We start from the raw sequence: 21,368 nt of genomic DNA, 5'->3' as shown, positions 1-21,368 counted from the left end.
CTGAGATTTATACTGATCTATCACAGTGCAATGAAGTGCTGAGATTTATACTGATCTATCACAGTGCAATGAAGTGCTGAGATTTATACTGATCTATCACAGTGCAATGAAGTGCTGAGATTTATACTGATCTATCACAGTGCAATGAAGTGCCGAGATTTATACTGATCTATCACAGTGCAATGAAGTGCTGAGATTTATACTGATCTATCACAGTGCAGTGAAGTGCTGAGATTTATACTGATCTATCACAGTGCAGTGAAGTGCTGAGATTTATACTGATCTATCACAGTGCAGTGAAGTGCTGAGCTTTATACTGATCTATCACAGTGCAGTGAAGTTCTGAGCTTTATACTGATCTATCACAGTGCAATGAAGTGCTGAGATTTTCACTGATCTATCACAGTGCAGAGAAGTGCTGAGATTTATACAGATCTATCACAGTGCAGTGAAGTAATGAGATGTATACTGATCTATCACAGTGCAATGAAGTGCTGAGATTTATACTGATCTATCACAGTGCAATAAAGTGCTGAGATTTATACTGATCTATCACAGTGCAATGAAGTGCTGAGATTTATACTGATCTATCACAGTGCAGTGAAGTGCTGAGCTTTATACTGATCTAGCACAGTGCAGTGAAGTTCTGAGCTTTATACTGATCTATCACAGTGCAATGAAGTGCTGAGATTTATACTGATCTATCACAGTGCAGAGAAGTGCTGAAATTTATACTTATTTATCACAGTGCAGTGAAGTAATGAGATTTATACTGATCTATCACAGTGCAATGAAGTGCTGAGATTTATACTGATCTATCACAGTGCAATAAAGTGCTGAGATTTATACTGATCTATCACAGTGCAATGAAGTGCTGAGATTTATACTGATCTATCACAGTGCAGTGAAGTGCTGAGATTTATACTGAACTATCACAGTGCAATGAAGTGGTGAGATTTATACTGATCTATCACAGTGCAATGAAGTGGTGAGATTTATACTTATCTATCACAGTGCAATGAAGTGGTGAGATTTATACTGATCTATCACAGTGCAATGAAGTGCTGAGATTTATACTGATCTATCACAGTGCAATGAAGTGCTGAGATTTATACTGATCTATCACAGTGCAATGAAGTGCTGAGATTTATACTGATCTATCACAGTGCAATGAAGTGCTGAGATTTATACTGATCTATCACAGTGCAATGAAGTGCGGAGATTTATACTGATCTATCACAGTGCAATGAAGTGCTGAGATTTATACTGATCTATCACAGTGCAATGAAGGGCTGAGATTTATACTGATGTGTCACATTGCAGTGAAGTGCTATGGGTTGGGTCCACTTCAAAATATCGACTTTCAAAATACCTAAACTCAAAAAACTGAGACCAAAATCTCTAAAGCTCAAAATATTGAAAATGCTAAATGCTGAAACTCAAAATATCAAAAAAAAAAAAAAAGCACAGTACAGCAACACAACTATATTGCAGCAGAACTACATACCGAAACATATTACTCTTCTGCAGGTATAGGCAGGGGGCAAGCCCCCTGCACCCCCACACTCCCTGCTACTTAAATATATCAACTCTAAGATTGCACTTCACTACAGTAAAGTGCAATCTTGGTGAAGAGTAATATGGTTTGTGTTTTATTTCAGTATGTACTTGTGCTGGAATATAATAAGTGTTGGTATCCTGTGTGTTTTCAGTATTTTGAGCTTTAGAGATTTTGGTCTCAGTATTTTGAGTTTAGGTATTTTGAAAGTCAGTATTTTAAAGTGGACCCCTATGATTTACACTGATCTATCACAGAGCAGTGAAGTGCTGAGGTTTACACTGATCTATCACAGTGCAGCAAAGTGCTGAGGTTTATACTGCTCCATCACAGTGCAGTGAAGTGCTGAGATTTACCCTGATCTATCACAGTGCAGTGAAGTGCTGAGATTTACCCTGATCTATCACAGTGCAGTGAAGTACTGAAATTACCACCAATCTATCCCAGTGCAGCGAAGTGTTGAGATTTAAATTGATCTGTTGCAGTGCAATAAAGTGTTGAGATTTACACTGATCTATCACAGTGCAGTGAAGTGCTGAGATTTCCACCAATTTATTCCAGTGCAGTGAAGTGTTGAGATTTAAACTGATCTGTCACATTGCAATTAAGTGCTAAGATTTACACTGATCTATCACAGTGCAGTGAAGTGCTGAGAGTTCCACCGATCTATCACAGTGTAGTGAAGTGTTGAGATTTCCACCAATTTATCCCAGTGCAACGAAGTATTGAGATTTAATTTGATCTGTCACAGAGCAATGAAGTGCTGAAATTTACACTGATCTATCACAGTGCAGTGAAGTGCTGAGATTTAAGTGTTAAGATTTACCCTGATCTATCACAGTGCAGTGAAGTACTGACATTTCCACCAATCTATCCCAGTGCAGTGAAGTGTTGAGATTTAAACTGATCTGTCACAGTGCAAGGAAGTGCTGAGATTTACACCGATCTATCACAGTGCAGTGAAGTGCTATAGAGGTTCTGTTTACATCACAGTCTAACAATTATGTGTACGACCTCAATGTAAGGATAAAGACATACATAAAACAAAACCATTCTATTATAGGCATTTGTATAATAAACAACACATGCTACAAATCCATTCCTCTCCAAATATCTAATTGCCAGACCTTGCCAGCTGTACTTAAATTTTGTATTACCGACACTGGCAAATGGCTCATTATAAAAGTATAGCATAGCATAACACAGGGGTTACTGTAGATGCAAAAGGGCAGTTTTTGAACTAAGTTGTATAATTTTAATATGGCAAGAAATAAAATAACTTGAAGGAGAAAATCAGACTGGACTAAGTTATATAATTTTAATAAAGAAACAACACAACGAAGGAGAAAAAATACGTCAGTGATACTTTATTCATATACCCTCCAACATGGGCACGAAGTGTCTAGAGTACCACTTTTCAGTGGCATTTTTTTGTTAGCACATTTGTTCATATTCAGCTTCAGTTTCATTTTATGTGCTTATGAACTAAACACAGTTACAAGTTAAAACATAATGACCAGGTGTAAAATTACTAAATTAAAGAGTAAAAAGGTCACACAGACAAACCAATTAGTAAAAAACTACAAGAAAAACCTAGCCAAGCTAGAGTTTTCACTGTGTGATACCTTAAGCCTCCTGTAATAGAGGCCCATGGGATATAGGCAATTGACCTCTTAAGGACATCATGTGTTTCAGCTATATGGCTTCTGAATGTCCATGACTTTTTCCTTTTTCCTTTTTAAGTATTTATAGACATAATCAGGCCAATAAAGCCAAACCACAAAGCAGTCACTGTAGACCTACTCCTAAATGGAAAAAAGACTGAACTAATGCTCTTTATACCAAAACAATTTAATATTCAAATCCCAATTTTGATATTGCCTCATCTGATAATACAAAAAGTGAAATCATGATAGAAGCCAAGTTACTTGGAGTACTCATAGATGACAAACTCAAATACGGCCAACATATTCTTCAAACTAACAAAGATATATACAACTATGCTCCCTATACAGAGCAAATCAGTATCTTACAGTATTCACAAGAAAACCCATAGCAGCATCCTACCTACTCCCATCGCTACTGTATGCATCATCTACCTTCACTAATTTCAACAATACCCTGAAGTCCAAAGTTAATACATGCTATAATAAAATTGCAAGATTTGCCACATATTCATCTCATAAAACCTACCACTGCACAATCCTAAAGGACCTAAATTTGCTTGAACTTCCAAATCAGCTAACCTACTCTTAACTCGCCACTGCCCACAAACTTATCTACAAACCAGATAGTTGCCCCTCTCCGAAAATATTACTACCATACAACAACAGCAATAGAGCACTACACCCCCAATAACAAATCTCTCCTAGCTGTAAATAACTCAAAAACTCTGCTGGAAACTTACTTTGTTTTCACTGTGTCTCAGTACTGTGGAACCCCATCCCACTACAGTTAAGCTTACAGAAAACAACAAATGCTTTTAAAGTCTTCTAAAACAGCATCTGCAAGGCACTTGGCTCCACTCTTCCTCTACGCCCAGATAATTGTCCGATCTAGAAAAAATTATAAACTGCAATACCTCTGACAAAACATGAGATGCTCTATACTAAATTCCCATATGGTAATTATAACACTTTCCCTTCTGTCTACCTCTGTAAACATTTAACTGATTACATTTCTTAACTACCTACTTGTAATTAGTCATTGTCCTCTCTCATTGGACCACTACTTACTAATTTCAGCGCAGCTGTCAATCTTTGTCTGCCCTTGCTTTTCCTTTGTATTCAGTCTGCTATAACCTTATGCAAATACAAAGGTTATCTCTTATCTTCTCTTCTTTCTATTGTAACAAATTATATGGTGCAGATTAACATTAATCATCTGTTACAGCTAATTATGTATGCAAAAATGCATATGTAGCCAAGATGAAAATCTTATATACAATGCATACAATTAAAATATACTGTAAATTGTCTATATATGTGAATATTGGAGCTTTTCTCCCTGGTCCTTCGCTGAAAAAGGCATCTATCCCAGGCAGACTTTCCTGGTCAACAAAGATAAATAAAATAATAAATAAATGTGTTAATAGTCAGTAACTTCTTACATGTGCTGAACTAGTGCGATGTATTGCTGGATTAATCACTGAATTATTGGAGACATTTATAAGCAATTTGTTGAAGTAGCTATTTTTGTAAACTAACACTAACCACTCTGATGAATTTTTGGAGTCATTCATAGGCCAACTCTTGCACTCACTTACTTTTCACATAACCTAGCAAAAACACAGTGATATGCAAGGACTGGTTGTCATTAACACTATTGTATTGGTTAACTGCTGTATTACTTAGGTCAAAGGTAAAACTATTTAATATTTACTAGTGCATGTATTGACTATACTGTGAAGCCTATTGTGCTATCTTAAGAGATTGTTAGAAGGAGAAACTCTAGTAAGCCAGAGCTCTAACTTTATATCCTTTGACAGGTGCTATCCCCTCTGTGTGCCACTCCATTCCCGAAAAGCCTGCATTGCTAGGAAGACACCATCTTGCTGAAGATTTAAATAGAAAAGTTAAACTGTACTAGCCCTCCACATTGAAAAACAAACAAGGTTATTATCTTTACTGACTGTTTAAAGCTAATAGTAAATTAAGCAAGCTCTGGGTCTATAGCACTGTGAGGTGTTCCCCAGTAACTCATTAGTGGAACCCCTATTCACCTAATAGTGGCTACATTCTAATGTACAGTGGCTTACTGGGCAGTTTAACCAGGTGGCTACTAACAGGCATTTTTTCCATTCCCTACCTTAAATCTCCTAATAAAACAGTGTAATGCTAAAAGAACAAACTGGTGAATTTTAGCAAATAGTTTAAAATAATAAAGGAACAAACTGGTGTAGTTAAAATACATATTTTACATTGTACTCAAAGGCTGTATGAATCTTGTGACTCAATTTAGCCCCGCTCCCCCTTCTTTCCTCCCAATCAGCACCTCTCACCACTAGGGGGTCCTCCCGCTCTATAATCCAGTTTTCCCTTCCTTCCTACCATTTTCTGGTTAAACATCGAGCCCTAAAATGACCTGGACTCTTAATATGCTAGCACCAAAAAATACACTAGTAATTTCACTGCTGCCTGTGATGCTTGTCCTTTATCTCCTCACAGCCTATCAAAGCCAGTACCACCTCGGATTCCACTATCCAAAATGTCAAACTACCACCCCAGACTTCTCAAATAGGACAGCTTACTTAACTAACCCCCACACATCTAATCTTGCATCCCCTTTAACTTATCACCCAATTGAAGCCTTAAACTCCAATCCCTGGGACAAACACTATCTAAAAGTTATAAATAAATTCCTAACGCTCATAATCAGACTACACTACAACCTCATGGTAGACGGGGACATTCATCCCAACCCTGGCCCATCTTCACTTGGTGCCAGTAACTCCTATGTCACCAACCCCACCATTAATCTATCCCTTAACAGTTCCACCGATTCTCCTCTGACCTTTCACTTAAATATTAGAACCATTAACAATAAAGTTCACAACCTGCATGCCCTCTTAGCAGTTCATCCCCCTGATATAATGTGTCTTACAGAAACTTGGCTAAATCCTACTATTGCTGACAATGAGGTATTACCACCAGGCTACAACATACACCGTTTAGACTGCACTACTATGAAGGGAGGTGGAATAGCAGTTCTTTACAAAAACACACTAAGTGTTAACAGGGACTCCATACAGCCGCCCCCATTTAATAACACAGAAATCCTTATTACTAAACTACAAATTAACAACAAATGCATAAATATTGTCTGTGTCTACATTCCTCCAGGTAATAATATAAGTACCCTAGAAGATATTCTCCAGTGGTTATCCATTGCCTACCCCCAAGAAACCATTGTTCTTGGGGACTTCAACACTGATCGGTCCACCTGCTCTGCTGAATCCCCGTCACCCATAGAAAACTTTTTGGGTTCACACAAAAAATAACTGCTCCTACTAGGATCAGTAAACCCACTAATAAAGTAAGTATTTTAGATTGGATTCTTATCATTAGTCATCCCCACTTGTATATATCTGGGACCCTCCCCAATGACCCAAGTGATCATGCTCTAACTTACATTATTAAGCATAAGGCAGAGAACTCCCATCAGACCACATACAAAACAATCAGAAATACTAAGAACTTCAACCCCATTAATTTCCAAAACAAACTTAAGTCATTCAACTGGTCGATCCTAAAACATATACCACTAGAAGAGGCAGAAGCATACTTTAATACTAAATTCCTGATCATCCTCGACCCTCATGCCCCTGCACATACTATTAAAACTAAATCAAATACAGCACCATGGCTCACGGAGGAAACCAAGTTAAAAATCAAACTTAGAAATGAATCCTGGGCCAACTGGCGAGCAACTAAAACCCCTCTCAACCAATTGAAATGCCATCAGCTTAGGAATGATATAAAAAAAATCCATTCTGCTAGACACAAAAAGCTACTACCATAACCTCCAACAAAAACACCAAAACAATCCCCAAAAGTTCTGGGCAGGCATAAACTAACTTCTTTATCCAGGATGAGCTACCACTCCAGCTCCATCAAACTTCACCCATAAATCCCCAGAGATTATTGCTAGTGCCTTTAATAATTTTTCACTGAAACAATCCAGTCTCTCGCTAACCAACTTACTCCCACACATTCTAACTCCACCACTAACAGACCCACTGCTCACCCCCCATTTGACTTCCAACCTGTCTCTACCACTCTTATCCAATCCCTAATCAAAAAATTTAAACCAACCACCCTATCTGCTGACCTCCTTCCTGCAGAGTTCTTACAAAAGGCTGCAGATGCTGTAGCATACCCCATCTCTAACATACTCAACAGGACTTTAGCGGATGGTGCTATCCCCTACATCTGGAAAATATCCCATGTTATCCCACTCCACAAAGGTGGAAGTTCCACAGAACTGTCCAATTACAGACCCATTGCCATTCTTTCACCACTAGCCAAAATAATGGAGAAGTGCGTCCATAAGCAAATTATGCACCATCTCATTCAGAACAATCTTCTGGCTGTCTCTCAGCATGGCTTTAGGCCACATCACAGCACCACCTCCGCCCTCCTTTCCTTCACCAATGTCATATACCAAAACAGGAACCAGACCTCTCAAAGGCCTTTGATATGGCCAACCACCAATTACTCATCCACTCTCTGATATCTATTTCTCTGGATAACCATACTGTACAGTGGTTCCTATCCTACCTGAGTGGTAGACAACAGGCTGTATTATGGCAGGGCAAACTGTCCACCCTGTTACCTCTCACCCTTGGACTTCCTCAGGGCTCTATTTTAGGTCCTCTACTCTCTTCTATCTTTGTCAACAACCTTCACACTACCATCCCAGAAGCAACCTGCATCCAACATGCAGACAGTTCCACCCTGCTCTGCACAGCCTCCTTCCCATCAGCCCTGCAAACCTTAACCCAGAATAGATTTAACACAGTTGAAAATTGGCTCTCTAATCACCGTCTTCTGTTGAATCCTAACAAAACTAAACTGCTGCTCTTTACCCCCACTAGTAGGTCCACCCCACTTTCCTTTTCTATAATATCAAACAATGGTACCTCTATTTCCCTGGATGGCCATACTAAGCTCTTAGGGGTAATAGTAGATAATAATCTCAAATTTGATTTGCATGTCAATAAAACTGTCAAAACCAATAATAAGAAACTTGGTTCATTATATAGAAATAAACCTTTTTTAACCCTATTAGCGAGGACCACAATTGCCCACTCTCATCTACTCTCTACCCTTTGATATGCTTCCCATATACTCTCCAACCTGAAAAAATCAGAACTTAGCAAGCTCTCTTGCTGTTACAACCATATTGCCAGATTCGCCACTGGGTCCACATATGGGACACATCACTGTCAAAACCTCAATCTCCTAGGGTGGCTAGAATTACCAAGCTTATTTCAGTTCAGTCAGCTAATAGTAACGCACAATATTCTTAACCAACCTGAAAATCCCCCCGCTTTTAAAAGTATCATAAAACCATAAAGTAACTCCAGGCCGCTATGCTCATCCAACAAGCTGTTGGTCCAAACACACAAAGCTAATAACTCAGCTGGTGACTCCTTGTTTGCCAACTTTGTTGGCAAAACTTGGAATTCACTTCCAGCTAACCTTACCCTTGAACTCTCTCTAAGCCTCTTCAAAAAAGGCCTCAAACAGTATTTTATAATCCACTGGCTCTGTCCCTGTACCATCCGTGATTAATCTCCATATCTACTTCCTTATTTAAACAGTACTGTATTCATTTCTTGCTCACAAATGCTTGCTGTAACCTTCTTGTTTTGTATATTATGTTACACTGTGAATCTTGTGAGTCCCTTCATGAGGGCCACACTTTACATACTTTGTAAATAATAACTGTTTGTTGTAACCTACTTGTTTTGTATTCTGTGAAACTGTTAATCTTGTGAGTCCCTTTTGAGGGCCACACTTTACTTACTTTGTAAATATACTTGGCTCATATGTGTGATGTTTATCTGTGTAATTGGAGCTTCTCTCCCCGGGCCGCCACTGAAAATGGACATGTATCCAGTCACACTATCCCGGTCAACAAATGTAAAACAAAATAAATAACTAAATAACTAAATAAATAAATAAAAACAAATGTAATTGAGAGCCCTTGCCCTATCATCTGAAAAGGGTGGTCCAAAAAACGGTCTTTAAAGACCAGGTAAAACACACCAAAGCCGTTCACCCCCAAAGTCATTAAGGTCATTATTTCTAACTTTGATGATGAAAGATACATGCAACAGATGCTGCCAGCTCTGCCCTCAAAAGTACAAGCTGCCCCAGGTGGTAACATGCAAAGGATAGCATAAACTAGATCATGGAACACAATCAGCTCTTTTAAACAGGTGGGCTCTGTGTCACACATGGCAAAAAGACCAAAACCAAGAGCTTAAATGAAATAAATGCCAGATGGGGGGGGGGCATTGCCATTCCCAGACCATGGGAGTAATATGCCTATAATGATGTATACTCATGAACAACCGTGCAGCAGAGTTCTACACCAGTAACAACCATTTGATAATACTACCAGGAAATTCCAAGCAGTGGATGTTATAAAGGCTTAGATAAGAAGAGACTAGGAAAGGAATGACCGCTGAGAGATCTTCACATGTATCAACTACTAAATCTGAATGATACTCCTCAGATGTCATGACAAAAGATTGAAACATGCAGAAAATAGGTCAATGAATATTAGCCAGTTACTGATGATTATTCCAGGGGGGTTGCATACAAAGTCCATTTTATTGCTACTGTAGATTACAGAAGGTGGCAGAGAAGAAGCAGAATTATTTTAGAAAACAGCATGAACCTCTGTGACATCACTCTTGGAGATATTTAGTTTCAACCAATTAAAAATAACCAATCAAATGTAATCTCCAAATCATGCAGTAAGGAATTGTCATTTCCTCCTGAGTATCATCTGCATAATAATGACAACTTAAATGTCTCCCTCTAATAAGATTATCTAAAGAGACATAAACAAATGAATAAAGGACCCTCAAAGACTGAGCACTTCAACAGTTTGTACTCCATAGAAAAAAAAGACTAGAAGTGTTGTCCTGGTATCATTTTTGGAGATTGCAGCTGACAATAACATAAATATATGGATGAAAGGTAGTACAAAAATGACATAATATTTTTTACTGACAGCACAGTGTGGCAGTGACAAGGTCAGAAGGGAAAAACAGACATTTAGTCACATAACACTGTATGAAATGTATACACATCTGAGAAGTTGTACACTGCAGAAAACACACACAACACAGCTGCATTACTCCAAGATGTAACTCGTAGCGTCCTTGCAACATCACCATATTGTGCCATATTCGGATGATGGCTTTATCATCTGTTATAATTTTCTTAGTTTGTTTCAGAAGACCCAGAAAGTATAATGCAATGAAATTCACAACTGAGATATTCTGTACAGAGTAAAGAGTGCACGCATTTTATTGGAGTTGTCATTTCATTTTCAATGACCGTAAATGCAATCCTTGGAACAAAGGGAAATTAACTGGGATTTCAGTGAAATATATTCTAACTCCAGATTTGCTCTGCCTTGGAGTATTCCTTCCTCTCTCTCTCAAGTATAGTGGACTTGGAGACAGTGTATATATAAGTAAAGGAGTTTTATGGGGTGTAGTCCTGCAGCACTCTTGCAAAAGTAGCTTTTCAGTATAATATTTGTACTTCATTGCTCCAAAAATTACTGTTACTTTTTCTTTTTTGAGTTTCAGGACTTGCACTGATGAGTCTTGAAATTCCATCAGGGCACATTTTTTTTTGGTAATGCAGTGCTCAGATGTGGTGAACATTAGTTTGGTAGAAACATACATATTTCACTTAGCATTTGTTAGATTGTTATAAGAAACTATTAGTTCATAAAATAGCTTGTTTTATTCTCTGCAGTGGCCCATTTCTCTTGTTTCTATGTAGTTGTATGCTATTTTCATACCTCAGCTAGATATAAAGATGACACACAGTCTTTGGATGAAAATTCTGCACATATTATACACATCTTTTTCCTTCTGAAGAAGGTATTTATACATTTCTCACATACATTTTATGCAGCAGTTCAAGCAATTAATTGACCAATTACATCTAATCTAATAAAATAAAACAAGTATGCTTCTTGTTTAAAATAAAATACATGAGAAAGTGTTACCTCCTATGCTGCATTAATCCAATTAATTTATTGTAACAACTGTTCTTTATTATTTCTTAATTCTGTTCACAAACTTCTACACTTTGTTTTAAGCTAGTGGGGATTTTCACAGTAGCACTCAAATATTTGCCCAATGTTTTTTTTTCTAGAAATAACATAAATAAAAATAATTTTCCTCATTTCTGAATTTAGTTATTCTTTCTTTAGAAGTTTTATAATGTTGTTGTTTGTCTTTCGGCTTTTTCCCGGTAAGGGGTCGCCACAGCGGAAGTCCGGTCCGCTAATGATTGGCAGTAGATTTTTACGAAACGCTGAATTGTCAGCTCGACTCCCAACCTTCAACGAAGGCATCCCATTTATGCACGCATGTCTTTCGAATGCTACCCAACCATGGGGAGGACATGCAGACTCCACACAGAAGGCACTCCCAAGCCATGCCGGGAATCGAACGGGAGAACCTCTTGCTGTGAGGTAACAACGCTACCACCGTACCACCGCGGCATTCCTTTAGAAGTTTTATAATATCAAAGTAAATAATGGCAAGAAAATATCTTCTTCAAATGCACACTGAAGAAGGGTGCCACCTGCATTTATTAATTTTCTTATTTCTTAAATTCACGACATGGTAGACTCTAAGTCATATTGTACATTACACACAGAGGACTGTGGTAGTACTGAAGAATACAAAAAAATGAATGTTGTTTATCTTTTAGACTGCTGTCTATGTTTTTATTCTTCAAGTCTTTGAAAATCATGTGCAGAACTGCCCTGTCCAACTTGTAAGATTTTTTTGTTCTGCTCGGCCTGGCTGTGGACATTGCAGGCAGAATCTGATTACACGTATGCTGCCAGCTTTGTAGACTGAATGACACAGGCTGCAATTGCTGGCTTGTTACAGCGAGCATAATACTGGCCACAAAACAATACCTACTGTTTCAGCCAGTGCTGGCAGGCCTGGCTTCTTCAACAGATCTTTCTGCTTGTTAAAAAAAAAAAAAAACAGTATTTGGATTTGCTAGAAACAGATGCTCAATCCCCTGACATTGCTGGTGAGCATACACTACAGAAAGGAAGACTAAATTTTCAAAAGCTCACAACACCCCTTCAAAAATAACTCAAAGCCAAAAAATATAAATGTGGGGCAGGTAAACTGGTCCCCCAAAAATACAATCAGTACAAAACAAAATAAAAGGAGGTGCCAGACCATAGCAGATAAAATCATGTACGTTTATTCCAAAGGCAAGAGAGCAAGCACTTTCGCAGCCAGAAGCCATTCCTACCTCTCCAATAACAGGAAATGCACTTGCACTCTACCTGCCTAATCCATGAATACATACATATACATAAACTACCTTCCACCTTACCCAATAGGAGTTCAATCATATTTACTGTTTTCTTACAAATGTTTCTTTCATAGCATTCTCAGAAGATTTAAAACCTCAGTATAATGGTGACTCTGTATTATCAACCTCTAATTGTATTTACATGTAAATATGCACTGTATACCATACTATGTTGATATTCTACTGTGCTTATGTTTTACTACATAATTTTTGCCAACTGTTTAATTGTTACTGTATCTGCTATGTTTTGTGGAGCTTTTCTCTCAGGCTCCACTGAAAATGGGCTCCTTGAGCCCAGGGGACCTCATCAAACTGAAAATAAATGTTGTGTCTTTTGGCTTATCCCGGTTAGAGGTCGCCACAGCAGAACTCTGGTCTGCTAATGTTTGGTAGTGGATTTTTACGTACCGAGTTACCAGCCCTGATGCACAACCTTCAACGAAGGCATGCTCATTCATGCATGCCTCCACACAGAAGATGCTCTAGCTGAGAATTGAACGGGACAACGTCTTGCTGTGAGGCGACAACGCTACCGCAGCACCACTACCGCGGATATCAAACTGAAAATAAATAATAAATAAATTTATCAGCTACTGTAAAATATGTTTATGTATGCTTTTGTGGAGCCTTTCTCTCTAACTCATTGTAAAATATTTAATCTGTTGTGGAGCTTTTCTCCCCTTGTGTATAACTGCTCATCAACTACTGTTTACATGTTTTTGAATCTGTTGTGGAGCTTTTCTCTTTGGGCCCCCACTGAATATGGACCATTGGCTCAGTTAGACTTTTTGGGATATCAAAGGACAAACAAATAAATAAAAAAAAACTAAAATCTTATTCTGTCATCTACTTAGTGCATCCAATTAAAAGGATTAAAATGAATGGGAAATATTAAACAAGCATTTAATACAAAAGAAAATGAATAGGAAACCATAAACAAGCTTTAAAACAGAACTAAATTGTTAAATAAATGATGTGGGGTCTTGTTTGTGTTGTTGTTGTTGTGTCTTTTGGCTTTTCCCAGTTAGGGGTCACCACAGCAGAACTCTGGTCTGCTAATGATTGGCAGTAGATTTTTACGTGCCAAGTTGCCAGCCCTGACGCACAACCTTCAATAAAGGTACACCCATTCATGCATTTCTCCACACAGAAGCCGCTTTAACTGAGAATCAAACAGGACAACGTCTTACTGTCTGGCAACAACGCTACTGCAGCACCAACACTGCAGTCTTGTTTGTGTAATAAATGAAATATTTTGAGAATTCATGGCTTCACCCAGAGCCTTAAGAATGGCGAGGCAGAATGGACAGCTGTCCCTGGTGCCAAGCAGTAGGAAGTTCTGAACAGGGTGACTATTCACATTCTGACTGTGACAATGGCAGCTTGCAAACTGTAAGACTCTTCTTTTCTTTTAAAAGTAGGAATGCGTTATTATGTTGCTGCGTAATATGCACTCATACATTTAAAAAAGACAGTATGATACAAGCTGCCATATAGAAAATGGATGGGGGGCTCCAAACAGGTGTATTGCCTTCTATGGCTCTGGCTTCACTACTCATCGAAGAACTCATCCCTTAAATCTGCAAGCTAAGAGCTCTCCTCTACAGCTGGTTGAGGTGAAATCCCTTAAGTGTCAATTGCCCAAAAAAATTAAAAAAAAAAAACAAAAAAAACTGAAAAACATAATGCTGATCATTGTACTCCATAGGAAATCATTCCAAAATTCAAAGATTCAAGATTCAAAGAAACTTTATTGTCATTTAGGAAACACAAGTGCTACCTAAATGATATTTTGAGTGTTAGCTTTTTTACAGGAGAAAGTAAACACAAAAAGATAGACATGATAGGTGTTAAAGAATAAACAATAACTAGAGTACAAAAGTAAATGCCTAGGTAGCTGACACACATGCTTGTACACTATTTATATACATTGGATAACACTGACTACTAGATGATTACCACATGGAAAGAAAAGTACACTATACACAGAGGTGAGATTGGGTGATATTCCACATAAGGAAGTAATTGGAATTGCACTGGAATGAGAATATATTAATTTTAGTACACAATAAATAAACAGAATTACTGTATGGAAAAAAGGGAAAAAATGAGTGTAACAATCTATTATAGTTTTGATACATCTAGATTTATATCTGCATTAATGAGTCTTATCACAGCTGGATAAAAAGTGTTCATGAATCTGGAGGTCCTGCTGTGGATACTCCATAACCTTCTACCAGATGCAAGTTTAGTGAACCAACCATATGCTGGATGAGAAGTGTGAGTCAGTATTTTGTGGGACCTCTTTTTACATCTCAGTTCCAAGAGCTCCTGTAACGTAGGAAGACTAGTGGCCACGATCTTTCCTGCTGTTCTTATTATTCTTTGCAGCTTCTTCCTTCTGGCCATTGTGCTGTTACCGGACCATACAGTGCAGTTCCTGGTGATAATGCTCTTGATGGCTCCTCTGTAGAACATATTTAGATCATTCATAGAGAGCTTTGTTTTTCTAAGTCTCCTTAGGAAGTGTAGTCACTGGTAGGCTTTTTAAATTAGCTGGCCTGTGTTTGTAATCCAGGAAAGATCCTCTGATATATGTATCCCCAGGAACTTTGCAGTTAGGAGTCTCTCTACTTCTTTACCATTGATCTTGAGGGGCAGATGTATGGCAGAGCTCTTTCTGAAGTCAATAATTATTTATTTTGTTTTATTAACTTTCAGGTCCAAATTGTTGTTATTGCACCATTCAGTCAGGGAGTTGACCTCATTCCTATATCCACTCTTGTCATCATCACTTATGAGTCTCACCACTGTGGTGTCATCTGCAAATTTGATGATGTGATTGTTGTTAGCTTTCACAGAGCAGTCATGGGTAAGGATTGTGAATAGCAGAGAACTCAGCACACAAACCTGGGGTACTCCACTGTTGATTGTAATACTCCCTGAAGTGTTGTTAATCATTTAGGCAGGTGGGGTTGACTTTTTTTAGGCAGAGGGATTATGTTGGCAACATTGAAGCATGCTGGTACTTTTTACTGGACAAGTGAGATATTGAGTATGTCTGTCAGGACTATGCTGAGCCGGTCTGCACAACCTTTCAATACCTTCCCCAGAATGTTATCAGGGCCAGCAGCCTTTGTGGGGTTCGCTTTCCTCAGTTGGCTCCTTACATCCACAGCAAGTGATGTTGAGTACTGCCCCCTTTTAGTCATTGAAAAGCTTTACAACCTCCAGGTTGTTTTCCTTTTCAAACCCGCCATAAAATGTGTTTAGACTGCTCAGAAATTCAGTGCTATCATCACACTGAGCTGACTTGGATTTGTAGTCAGTTAGCTGTTGAATACCATGCCACAGGCTTCTGGAGTCTTTTGCATCTTCGAAGCATCCTTGTATCCTCTTTCCATACTCCCTCTTGACCTCACTGATACCTTTTTGTAGATTAGCCCTTGCCACATGTAGACCCTTCTTATCATTTTCCCTGAAAGCAGTGTTTCTTGGCCTCAGCAACTCATACACCTTGCTGTTTAGACATGGTTTTTGGTTGGCTCTTACTTTAATATTTTTGATGTTTGTTACATCCTCCATGCATTTGGATATTTAAGCCATAAATGTCACAGTATATTCATCTATGTCCATCAGATTATTCACTGCTGCTGCCTCCCTGAAGACATCCCAGTTTGTGGTATCAAAGCAGTCTCTGAGACTTTCCATGGCTCCTTCATGCCAGACTCTGATTTGTTTCACAGTAGGCTTATCTCTGATCAAGAGAGGTTTGTAAGCTGGTATTAGTTTTATGGAGATGTGATCAGAGCCCCCCAGGTTTTGTTATTGTATAGCTCTGTATGCCCCTTTTATGTTAGTGTAAGCCTTGTCTAGAGTATTTGCTTCCCTTGTGGGAAAATCCACAAGTTGGTAATAATTGGGCAGCATCTCCCTGAGATCTGCTTTGGTGAAGTCACCAGCTACCATAAATGCACAGTCAGAATTCTTGCTTTGCAGCTCACATATAGTATTATGCAGTATACTCAGTGCTTCAGTGATGTTAGCACTCAGTGGTATATATTCAGCTGCTATATAGCACCATTTAGTTCTGTGGACACATAAAACGTTCTGCATTTCAGTATCAGAAATTCCACATTTACAGAGCAATGTTCATTCACAATGTTACAGTTTTTGCACCAGCTATCATTCACAAAAATGTACACTCTACCTCCCTTAGCTTTTCCACACAGAGCTAGGTTCCTATCAGCTCTGAACAAAGTGAAACCATCCAGGCTTACAGCACTGTCACTAATCCTGTTATTTAGCCAAGTCTGTATGAAGATTAAAAGACAGGATTTTCTCGCCTTGTTTGTGGTGTTGAGCTCAAGCCTGAGAAAGTCTATCTTGTTGTCTAAAGAGCATACATCGGCTAACAGAATTGAGGAAAGTACAGGCCTGTGAGGGTTTGTTTCCAATCTGGCAGCAATTCCAGCTCTGCAGCCTCTTTCCCTGGTTCTGTTACATCTGTTGCTTTTGGGTTTCATCCTGATTGTTCCAGGTGTTAATTCTAATTATGCATTGACAAACATTCTCTTCTTTTGGGAGTTTGCTCTTTTTACAATTCAGAGTGACCATGGAATTGGTATATAAAAATCTGTTAGGTATGTGGCGGTCTTGATCCCCACTTTGAGATATGTAAGGGGGCTTGCCACCTGCAAAGAATTTTTAAGTTTTTTTTTTTGCCCTTCTTTGTTTCAAGTAATATTTTTCAATGTTTTAGATAGTCAACATTGTGGAAGTTGCCAATTCACAGTAGAACTAGGTAAGAGATTTAATTTACCATACACCTTTCATTTTTTTATCTCTCTGTTTTTATATATGGGTATCCTGGTATAAACTGAATTTAATGTGGTCAATCTATGTATTGTTGACCCGCATTGGTTGTCCTGTGCATACAGTCAAGAACTGTGCAAGACTGACAGTCCTTGTGACAGGAAGGCTTTGACCTTACCCCAGAGGACTTTACTTTTTCTTGCATTTTCTGAGGATTAGCCTTGGAGCATTAGCTGTAGTGTCTTAACTCGTTTTTGTTGATGCAAGTGAGTCGGCATTAAGCAAGTCGACATATTTGTGGAGTGAGTATTAGTAGTAGTTCCAGACAGACAGATAAATAGAGCTAGAGATAAATTGTTAGATAGTATCTTGTTATGCAATTTAAATAATTTAAAAAATTGTGTTCAAATGTAAAAGTACAAAAAAAAATTATTTCTTTACCAATTTACAAAAGATAAATAGTATAGAAATATTACTTAGCTTTTAGACCTACATATTAAATAATATAATGTTTGCAGAATGACACTGTTTTTTTTAGTTTTAAGTTTATTAAACTTTGGATATAATAACTGCCACATTTGTTTTCTTGACCTGCCAGGCTGAAGTTGGCATGTTTAGTATTTAGGTGCTATCTCTTAGAAATATTCATAGTGGTAAGGAACGACACACAGTTACTTAATCATACAACAACTGATTATAGAACTTTTTTTAGAATGATGACTGATAGTTTTGTGAATCACCTAAGATAAAATAAAATATGCTTATAATAGTGACAGGGTATTTGTGTTACACTGGTAAAGTAGCATTCAGCAGGGTATTACTGGATAATGCCAGACTGCTCAGAGGTGTTTTGAGGTCTGATACTGCAGGCATACGGCCTTATCACATCTGGAAAGTCTGGAATTACCTAGTACAGCTCACCTTGTAAGGTATTACTTTTAGAAAACAGGCTATATGTTAGGGTATTTCATAACTGTTTTATATATATATATATATATATATATATATATATATATATATATATATATATATATATATATATAGGTTCATAGGTTCATACTAGGCTATCTGCCCTAGGACATTTATAAGCCTAGCCAGAGTGTGTTTGGCTTTCGCCACCCATTTTAAATTAATTTTGCTATGCCCTTTTTCGAGGTTAGTATACTGTGCCTCTGTCTAACAGTGACACAGAAGTGATACCCGGGGTAAACCTATGATCTCCCATCCACTCATCAAGATTCCTCTTGAAGAGAGTCAGTGAGGGACTCTGCCTAACCAGGACTGGGATTTTATTCCAGAGTGAAGGGAGCCTCTGAGTTATGAATCTGTCCCTCCAGCATGTCCTATTTATTTCAGTGCTGAGGTTCAAGTCTCTCGAGCACATAGCTCGATGGGATTTGGATTTTCTGAGGTGCAGCATGTCCATTAATTCCGGGTTGGACATGGCTTTATACGTCAGGCACAGATCGCCTCTGAGCAGGTGGTATGCCACTGAGTAGAGCTGGAGTTTCTTTAACCGGGCAGCATATGGCATCTGTTTGAGCCCTTTGATCCTATTGGTGAGGTACTTTTGGGGTCTTTCCAGTTGCTGCAGGTGTCTGGTAAGGTACATCCCAAAAGGGGCATTGTACTCAATTATGGGCCTGATGAGGGATGAGTAAAGAGGCACGATGACCTCCCCTGATCTAGATGTGAATCCCTTCATGATTAGGCGGGCTATATAAAATGTTCTTCTAACCACTTTGGCCACGTGGTTGTCAAATGAGAGATTGCTATCAACTTGGGTCCCCAGGTCCCTAATTACTTCTTTTGTACTTAATGGATTACCACCTATGTGGTAATTTGTGGGCGCTTTGTTTTTGCCAAAGGGGATGACTATACATTTTTTGGCATTTAGCTTGAGGCCATGGCTCTGGCACCAGTTGTCTGTTTCTATGAGGCCCTTTTGGAGGATGCTTGTGTTCGCTGGAGAGTCGATTATGGCACCCAGTTTGCAGTCATCTGTGAACTTGGGCAGCCACAGTCCTTCCGTGTTGGCCTGTACCTCCGAGAAATATATACTGAACAAGAGAGGTCCCAGGACTGAGCCTTGTGGGACGCCACTTGTAACTGGTTTGGAGTCTGACATAGCCCCAGCAATTCTAACCATGTGGGTTCTGTCCTTGAGCCAGTTTGCCACCCATCTAGTGACACAGGGGTTTATATTTAAGCTGGTGAGCTTATCTATAATGCCCGAGTGGGTTATTGTATCGAAGGCTTTTGCGAGGTCCAGGTAGGCTGTGTGGACCACCTTCCCCTCGTCAATGGCCTTGGTGACTGTTTCAAAGAAATCAACCAGGTTTAAGAGGCAGGATCTGCCCTTAACAAAGCCAAACTGGGTAGGATCCAGTGTCTGTAGGTCCCCAATATGTTTATTTATGAGGTCCATGATGATCCTTTCCATAGCTTTGCAGACCAAGCTAGTCAGGCTTATGGGGCGATAGTTTCCAGGATCCGTTGAGGCACCACCTTTGTGGAGAGGGACCACTGTTGCTATACGCCACTCTTTGGGTACATATCCTGTAGTAAGGCTGAGATTGAACAGTAGTTTTATGTTTGGGTTTAGCTCTTCTTGGAGTTCATGTAGGACGCAGCCCGGGACACCGTCTGGTCCCATTGATGCTGTGTTTTTGATTTGGAGAGGGCGGTTCTTACCTGAGCATCTGAGATGTCAGGGGCAGCACTCTGCTGGGATAGATATTTGCCCTTTTGGTGGGGGGGGAGAAGTTTGATCTGAACCTGTCAGCTAGGATGTTGGCAATGTCTGTGGGTTCGGTGTATTTTTTGTCATTTTGGACTAATTCTGAGCATATCTGGGAATTCCCACCCAGGTTCCTAACATAACTAAAGAAAGCCTTGTGATTATCCTTAGTGTCCTGTGCAATTTTTCTCTCAAAGCTGGCCTTAGACGATTTTATGAGTGCCCGTAGTTTTTTGCTAATACTGATCAGAGATGCCTTCCCATTTTGGGATTTTGCTCTATCATGTAGTAGCTTCCTCCTTCCATTGTATAGTTTGTTTATGGCTGGGGTCCACCAGACAGGACGTCTGCCTTTGGAGGATTGGGTCTTGGTCTTATTTGGGATTGCATGATCCATGCATTCCTGAAGGTGTTCATGGAATGCGTTTATAAAGGATTCTGCAGTCTGGGCCGTATTTTCCACAGGCCCGGGGGCTTTGAAGGATTCCACCTCGGTTTTGAGGAGTGTGAAATTTGCTTTAGAGAAGTTTTTCACTGTGGTTTTTTGGGCAGGGGGTGGGGTCGGGATGTGAATATCCAGTGAGATTAGTTTATGGTCTGATCTTACCAGTGAGGGATACACTTCTGGTCTGGAGCATAGAGTCCCCATGTTGGTGATGATCAGGTCCAGTATGTTTTCCCCTCTTGTGGGAGTGGTAACAATTTGTTCCATAGCATTTGAGTTTATAAATTCTAGGAACCTTTGGGCTAGGGTGTTGGAGCTAGAGTAATGCTCCCAGTCTATGTTTGGGTAGTTGAAGTCACCCAATATAATGGTGTTTGGAGAGACCTTCTTATTTTCCAGTGTTCTCAGGAAGGCCGAGTGGGGTTCCTGGGTTTGGGAGGGTGGTCTGTAGCAGGCTATAAACTGGAAGGTAGTTTTACCCTCTGTTAGTTGCACATGGATAGTCTCTGATGCTTCGTGCTGTGCCACCAACCTGGAGGTGTGGGTATCTTTGACGAATATTGATACTCCCCCTCCTTTTGTGGTTCGGTCCAAGTTTTGGGGCCGAAAAGCATGGTATGAGGTATAACCTGGTAGTGCTGGGGTTCTCTCGGGAGCCTTGAACCAGGTTTCTGTTACTGCACAGATATCAATGTTCTCCATGCT

Source organism: Protopterus annectens, chromosome 5.part0, assembly GCF_019279795.1.
Source record: "Protopterus annectens isolate FY-2018-M chromosome 5.part0, PAN1.0, whole genome shotgun sequence".
In the NCBI taxonomy this organism is placed as follows: Eukaryota; Metazoa; Chordata; order Ceratodontiformes; family Protopteridae; genus Protopterus; species Protopterus annectens.
Note: the sequence above shows the minus strand (reverse complement) of the source record.